General features: G+C 36.3%; 1 non-coding gene across 1 annotated transcript; it reads right to left on the bottom strand.

Moving 5' to 3' along the window:
* Positions 1-6,510: 6,510 nt before the first annotated feature.
* Positions 6,511-6,617, bottom strand: LOC127742201 (small nucleolar RNA R71). The gene has a single exon (XR_008003388.1). It is a non-coding gene; the product is annotated as a small nucleolar RNA R71 (small nucleolar RNA).
* Between the last annotated feature and the right edge of the window lie 467 nt (positions 6,618-7,084).

Here is a 7,084-nt window from a genome sequence, read left to right as displayed (position 1 = left end):
TTAAATTCATATTTCTGGACTTTACTATGAGTTTGTGTGTTTTTCTGTGATTTCAGGTAATTTCTGGCTGAAATTGAGGGACTTGAGCAAAACTCTAAAAAAAGGCTGACAAAAGGACTGCTGATGCTGTTGGAATCTGACCTCCCTGCACTCGAAATGGATTTTCTGGAGCTACAGAACTCCAAATGGCGCACTCTCAACAGCGTTGGAAAGTAGACATTCAGAGCTTTCCAGCAATATATAATAGTTCATACTTTATTCGGAAATTGACGACGTAACTTGGCGTTGAACGCCAAGTACATGCTGCTGTCTGAAGTTAAACGCCAGAAACACGTCATGATCCGGAGTTGAACGCCCAAAACACGTTATAACTTGGAGTTCAAATCCAAGAAAAGCCTCAGCTCGTGGATAGATCAAGCTCAGCCCAAGCATACACCAAGTGGGCCCCAGAAGTGGATTTATGCATCAATTACTTACTCATGTAAACCCTAGTAGCTAGTATAGTATAAATAGGATAAGTTAGTATTGTATTAGACATCTTTTGACAGTTTAATCTTTTGACTTTGCAATCTTTTGACCATTTGGTCTTTTGATCACCTTTATGGGGGCTGGCCATTCGGCCATGCCTGAACCTTTCACTTATGTATTTTCAACAGTGGAGTTTCTGCACACCATAGATTAAGGGTGTGGAGCTCTGCTGTACCTCAAGTTTCAATACAATTACTATTACTTTCTATTCAATTCTCTTTTATTCTTATTCCAAGGCATACAGCTTGCCATGGAAAGGAGTAAGAAGGATTGGATGAATGTAATAAGAAAGTAGAGATTCAAGAGGAGCACAGCATCTCCATACGCCTATCTGAAATTTCCACTATTGATTTACATAAGTATTCCTATCCCTTTTATTTTCTATTTATTATTAATTTTCGAAACCCATAACCTTTTAATCTGCCTAACTGAGATTTACAAGGTGACCATAGCTTGCTTCATACCAACAATCTCTGTGGGATCGACCCTTACTCACGTAAGGTATTACTTGGATGACCCAGTACACTTGCTGGTTAAGTTGAACGGAGTTATTATCACACCAGGGATTACTAAGATCCCAATTTATCACACCATGATCTCTTTGGGGTATTTTTGATTTCACATAAATACAAAGAGACCAACTTTGAGGATCACAATTTCGTCCACCACCTCTCTCTGTGTCGCCGTTGAGCTCTTGATCTATTTGTGTCGCTGTCGAGCTCAACGACCCTTCCTCTGGTAAATAATGCTGCTTGAATTATTTTTACTTGTTTTTGTACTTTTGTTAATAATGATGATTGAGTTGCTGGTTTTACTATTTTAGTAATCTTGATTTGCTGAGTTAATAGTATTGAATTACTGATTTTGATCATTTTTTATTATCCTAAGTTGTTGAGTTGTTAATTTTTTGAAATGATGTTGCTATCTAGAATAATACTATTGCTGATTTTCTGGTTTTATAATTTGGGTATGGCTGATGTTGTAAGTGAGTGGCAAGTTCATGCAGAGGGAGAACGACATGATGGATCGGGTGAAGACATCCATGTAGAATGGTGTTCTTACTATCACTGTTCCCAAGGCAGAAGTTAAGAAACCTAATGTTGAGCCCATTCAAATCATTGGTTAAACAATATAATTTTTTTTAATCCCCCCTTCTGGTTTTCAAGCTTGTGTTTGGGTTTTGTTGTGAATTGTGATTGTCTAATATCTATGATGTTCATGTCTTAGAAATATAAATCATGTAGTAGTGTTAAGTAAGAAAGCAAGATTATTATGATATGAGATGTCATCAAGTATGTAGTGCATGAATGGAACTTTTTATGTGGCTGTGCTTTGAAAATTCTATTTATAATGAAAATTTTGAAACTAACAATTATGATTTTTGATGATTAGAGTTTTGTTTAGCTAAAAAAGGTGAAATTTTAAATTTTATTAGGATAGAAATTATTGAATTTGAATATTTAAAATTATATATTTAATTTTCAATAATTTTATTTAAAATTTATTTAAAATCGATTGAATCCCGATTAAATTTCAGTTGAATTATTAAACCAATGAACCAATTTTTTTATTGGTTCATTGACCAGTTCGGTGTTCTGGCAACTTTGCTTCTAGCATCTTAATAAAATCTAAATTTTTTTAATTAATTGTGCATTTAATTATTTTTTCATTGATCTTCCACGGCATAAATATCATCGACATCAATTCATCAACAATTTGAGTGATACAATTTATAAAGAAATAAAAAAAAAAACAAAATCAAGGACTTGGAGTACCAAAGCAGAGGGATTTTTTAAATAAATATAATATTTATCAATATATACAAACTTATGTCTGTTTTATGTTTTTACTTTATATTAGATATCTCATTCCCATTAACAACGAAATGTGTGAAGACACTCACTATTAACCTGTGAGTATTTTTTTTATTTCAATTTAGTATTCGATTAAGAATGGTTTGAATATTAGATTATAGGTTATATTTTAGAATGTTATTGTAAAAGAGTTATGGTAGCTATTATTATAGTGATGATGATGTTTATATATCTTTAAAAATATTTAAAAAATATTGTTAAAATTAATATTATATTTTTTATATTTTTGTAATATTTTTATTTTAATTTTATAAATATTACAAAAAATATTATGTTAATTTTAAAAATAATTTTTAAACATGATTAAAATTATAAAATCACCATAATTATTATTATAGTCATCCTAACATATACAAATATACATAAAAGAATTTAGAATAGTGCTATTTAATCTAGATCGGATCAACGAAGGGTGGAAGAGCTACTTCCACGAGTTATTTAATGAAGGGCATAAGACTCTTTCGAGCCTTGGTCGGTTATGCACAAGGGAAGAAGATCAAAACTTTGACTACACTACAAGAAAAAGGGCCTATCGGTACACTTTTTCTTGCCACGCTTTAAAAGCGTGGCCAAAAGTGGTCAATGGCCTTGCTTTTATGAGGATAGCCACTGATTTATGATTTGGCCACGCTTTTTTTTGCCATGCTTCAAAAGCGTGACCATAGAGGAATTTTGCCATGCTTTTATGTGGGTGGCCACTAATTTATGATTTGGCCACCCTTTTTTTGTCACACTTCAAAAGCGTGGCGATAGAGGAAAACAGGTACGCTTTTAAAGCTGGCTAGTTTGTCAGGATACGGGCACATTTTTAAAGCGTGGCTATATCCTCTAATTATTTGGGACCCTAAAGAAACGTGGCGATAAGTTCCACTTGAAATTTAATTTCTCACTCAAACACTTAATTTCTTTTTCAGAACATCCATCACTCAAAATAGCCCTCACTTAGAAGTGAGAACCCAAACCCTCGAATCCTCTTCATCACTCAACTAAGAACCCTAAACCTTCGTGATGCCAGGGCATCTAGGCCAGTTTCACTGACATTTTCTTTACTGTTTTAGGGTTGTTTCATGCATTTTCTTAGTGAATAAGGCAAGTTTTGGATGAAATTACACTTACACCTTGATTCAAGCAACTATTGTGAATTTTGCATGATTTCATGAGAATTTTGCTAGAATTGCATGATAAATTGATAATGCATAATCTCATGACTTTGGCTAGAGCTTTGATGCACTTTAATTGCTTGATTTCAGGACAAGGGAAGAAAGGAAGAACCACGTTAGTATTCACGTTAACCTAGTTAACATGAACACTAACGTGGAATGGTAAAAAGCTTACAACGTTAATGAGAAAAGTGACCACCAATAATTCCTGCGAAGCCATCCATAGCTCACGTTACTTGCCACATTAACTAAGTTAACGTGGTAGTTAACGTAGAAGCAAAAGAGAACTCCAACGTTAAGAGAAAACGTGAACACCAATAACATTTTTCTCCAACGTTAGTGGTAAAAGTGAACACCACTAACGTTGGAAAACTTGGCAATGATCCACGTTAAGAGTCACGTTAACTTAGTTAACGTGAACTCTAACGTGGAAGAGAAGAACAAAAGCCAACGTTAGTGACACTCACTTTTGTCACTAACGTTGGACCAACTAGCATTGCCTACGTTAACTTTCACGTTAGGACCATTAACGTGAAAGTTAACGTGGAGTTGAGATCAAAGAGCCAACGTTAGTGACACTCACTTTTGTCACTAACGTTGGAAGATGGCATCACTACTACGTTAAGAGCCACGTTAACTTAGTTAACGTGAGTTCTAATGTAGAGAGTTTGGGGATTTGGAGCGTTAGTGACAAAAGTGAGTGTCACTAACGCTCTCGAAGGTGAGACAGACCCACGTTAAGAGTCACGTTAGCTACACTAACGTGAACTCTAACGTAGGAACAAGAGGCACCAAGCAACGTTAATGGGAAAAGTGATTTCCAATAACGTTCGTGAAGGGGTATAAGCCAACGTTATTGAGAAAAGTGAGTCCCAATAACGTTGGCCAAAAAATTGAGAAGGCAACGTTAGTTGTCACGTTAAGACCACTAACGTTGGAGTTAACGTGGGTACAGGAGGGTGGAACGTTAGTGGAAAAAGTGAATGCCACTAACGTTATCGAACACACAATGGCACTCAACGTTAATCTCACTAAATGCCCAAGCCTAATTCATATTTCTCTGCAAGTTGGGCCCACTAAAGATGAGAACTGCTTCAACTCAAGATCAAGAGCCCACATCCAAGACTTGAAGAACTCACTAGAAGATCAAGAGGAGTAGTATATATAGGAGTAGTTTTGAACTATAGAGAAGCTTGGCACTTTTGGGAACTACTCTCTGTATATTTACTTTTCTGCCATTTTTCATTTCTAGAGCTATGAACAACTAAACCCCTTTCATTGGGTTAGGGAGCTCTGTTGTAATTTTATGGATCAATTATAGTTTTCATTCTTCTTCTTCTTTCTTTTCTCTTGATCTTACTAGAAAGCTTTCGATCTTAATTCAATTGGTTAGTTGTCTTGGAAAAGAAACTCTCCATAATTGGATATCCTTTGAGCCTTGGAAAAGGGATGAGGAGATCATGCTAGAAATGCTTTCTCATGTTGGACCAAATTGGGGTTTGGGCGAATATAGTGACATGTAATCCTCCCAACACTTTGATTTCAAAATACATGTGGTATAATCGGTGACCACACTTCATCTCTTCCCATGAGCAATTAAATCAAGGAATTGGGCAATTGTTCAAGCTTAGAGAGATTGGATTGCCAAGGAATTGGGATCCAATCACTTAAGATTGCCACGGAGATCAATGAATGCATTGATTGAGGAAGAGATGAGAATGAACTTGATCCGGAGAATGCAACATCTCCTGAACCCAATGATTTCCCCATCTCTGATCTTACCCATTCTCTTTACTTTCTGCCATATATTTTCATGCTCATTACCCCAAATCCCCATTTAAGATTTTGCACTTTAATTTCTATTATTTACTTCCAGTCATTTAAATTTCTATAAGTTCCCAATCTAAATTCTGTTTAGCTCAACTAGCATATTCTTCTAACTAAAGTTGCTTGACCAATCAATCCTTGTGGGATTCGACCTCACTCTATTGTGAGTTTTACTTGACGACAATTTGGTATATTTGCCAAAGGGAAATTTGTTTAGAGACAAGTTTTCATGCATCAAGTTTATGGCGCCGTTGCCAGGGATTGATTTTGAATCAACAATGATTAAGTTTGAAGATCACTAGATTGAGCATTTTTCTTTTTGTTTATTTGATTCAGTCTATTTCCTTCAGTTCGTTTTAATTTCTTCCCCACCCCCTTTAGCCTCTCTGTTTTTCGTTCTTTCCTTCTTTGTTAATTACAATTCTGCTTACTAACCCGCTAACTGTTTGATAAATTGCATCACTCACACTAACAATTACTCTAACAAGAATAATTTCTTCATTTTATCTCTTGTTGTGCAATCTGTCTGTTGTATGACAGGGAGAAGAGAAGGAGTTTCAACATCCTTCGATTTAGAACCTGAAAGGACCCTTTGGAGACTAAGAAGGGAAGCAAGAGGGAAAAGAATTATTAGTGCTGAGGAGGAGGAAGAGTACTTTAAACCCAACATGTAAGAGAATTTGGAGAACAATCATGAAGAAGAAGCTCACAACCATGCTAGAGAAGGCCATGCAAACCGTGCTGGGCAAGAAAGGATATTTCTAGGCTCCTATATCAATCATAATCCAGGAAACTGTGGAAGTAGCATTCAAAAGTCCACCATACATGCCAACAATTTCGAACTAAAACCCCAGCTCATCACCCTTATTCAGAACAATTGTTCATTTGGAGGAAGTGCTCAAGAAGACCCCAATCAACATCTAACCACCTTTTTGAGAATTTGTGACACTGTGAAGTCTAATGGAGTCCATCCAGATGTCTATAGGCTGCTCTTGTTCCCTTTTTCACTCAGGGACAAGGCATCCAAATGGCTTAAATCCTTCCCAAAGGAGAGCTTAACAAATTGGGAAGATGTGGTGAACAAATTTTTGGCAAGATTTTACCCTCCTCAAAGAATCAACAGGCTGAGAGCTAAGGTGCAAACTTTCAGGCAACAAGATGGTGAGACTCTCTATGAAGCATGGGAGAGGTTTAAAGACTTAACAAGAAGATGCCCACCAGATATGTTCAATGGATGGGTTCAACTTCACATTTTCTATGAAGGTCTTTCTTATGAGTCAAAGAAGGCTGTAGATCATTCATCAGGAGGCTCTCTAAACAAGAAGAAAACCATTGAAGAAGCCATAGATGTCATTGAGACAATTGCTGAGAATGACTACTTCTATGCCTTCGAAAGAAGTAACACCAGAGGAGTAATAGAGCTGAACCACATGGATGCATTGTTAGCTCAAAATAAGATGATCACCAAGCAGCTAGTAGATCTCACCAAGAAGGTGGAGGAAAACCAAGTTGCAGTAGCCATCACTTCATCGTCAGCTCAAGAAAGAGCGAACATAAGAGAAGAATGTGACTGGGAGCAAGCCAACTATGTTGGAAACTCACATAGACAAGTCCATGATCCATACTCCAAAACTTACAACTCTGGATGGAGAAATCACCCCAACTTTGGGTGGGGAAACCAACAAGACCAAGGGC

Source organism: Arachis duranensis, chromosome 9, assembly GCF_000817695.3.
Source record: "Arachis duranensis cultivar V14167 chromosome 9, aradu.V14167.gnm2.J7QH, whole genome shotgun sequence".
Classification (NCBI taxonomy): Eukaryota; Viridiplantae; Streptophyta; class Magnoliopsida; order Fabales; family Fabaceae; genus Arachis; species Arachis duranensis.
The sequence above is the reverse complement of the archived record's forward strand: the minus strand, read 5'-3'. Positions and strand labels throughout refer to the sequence as shown.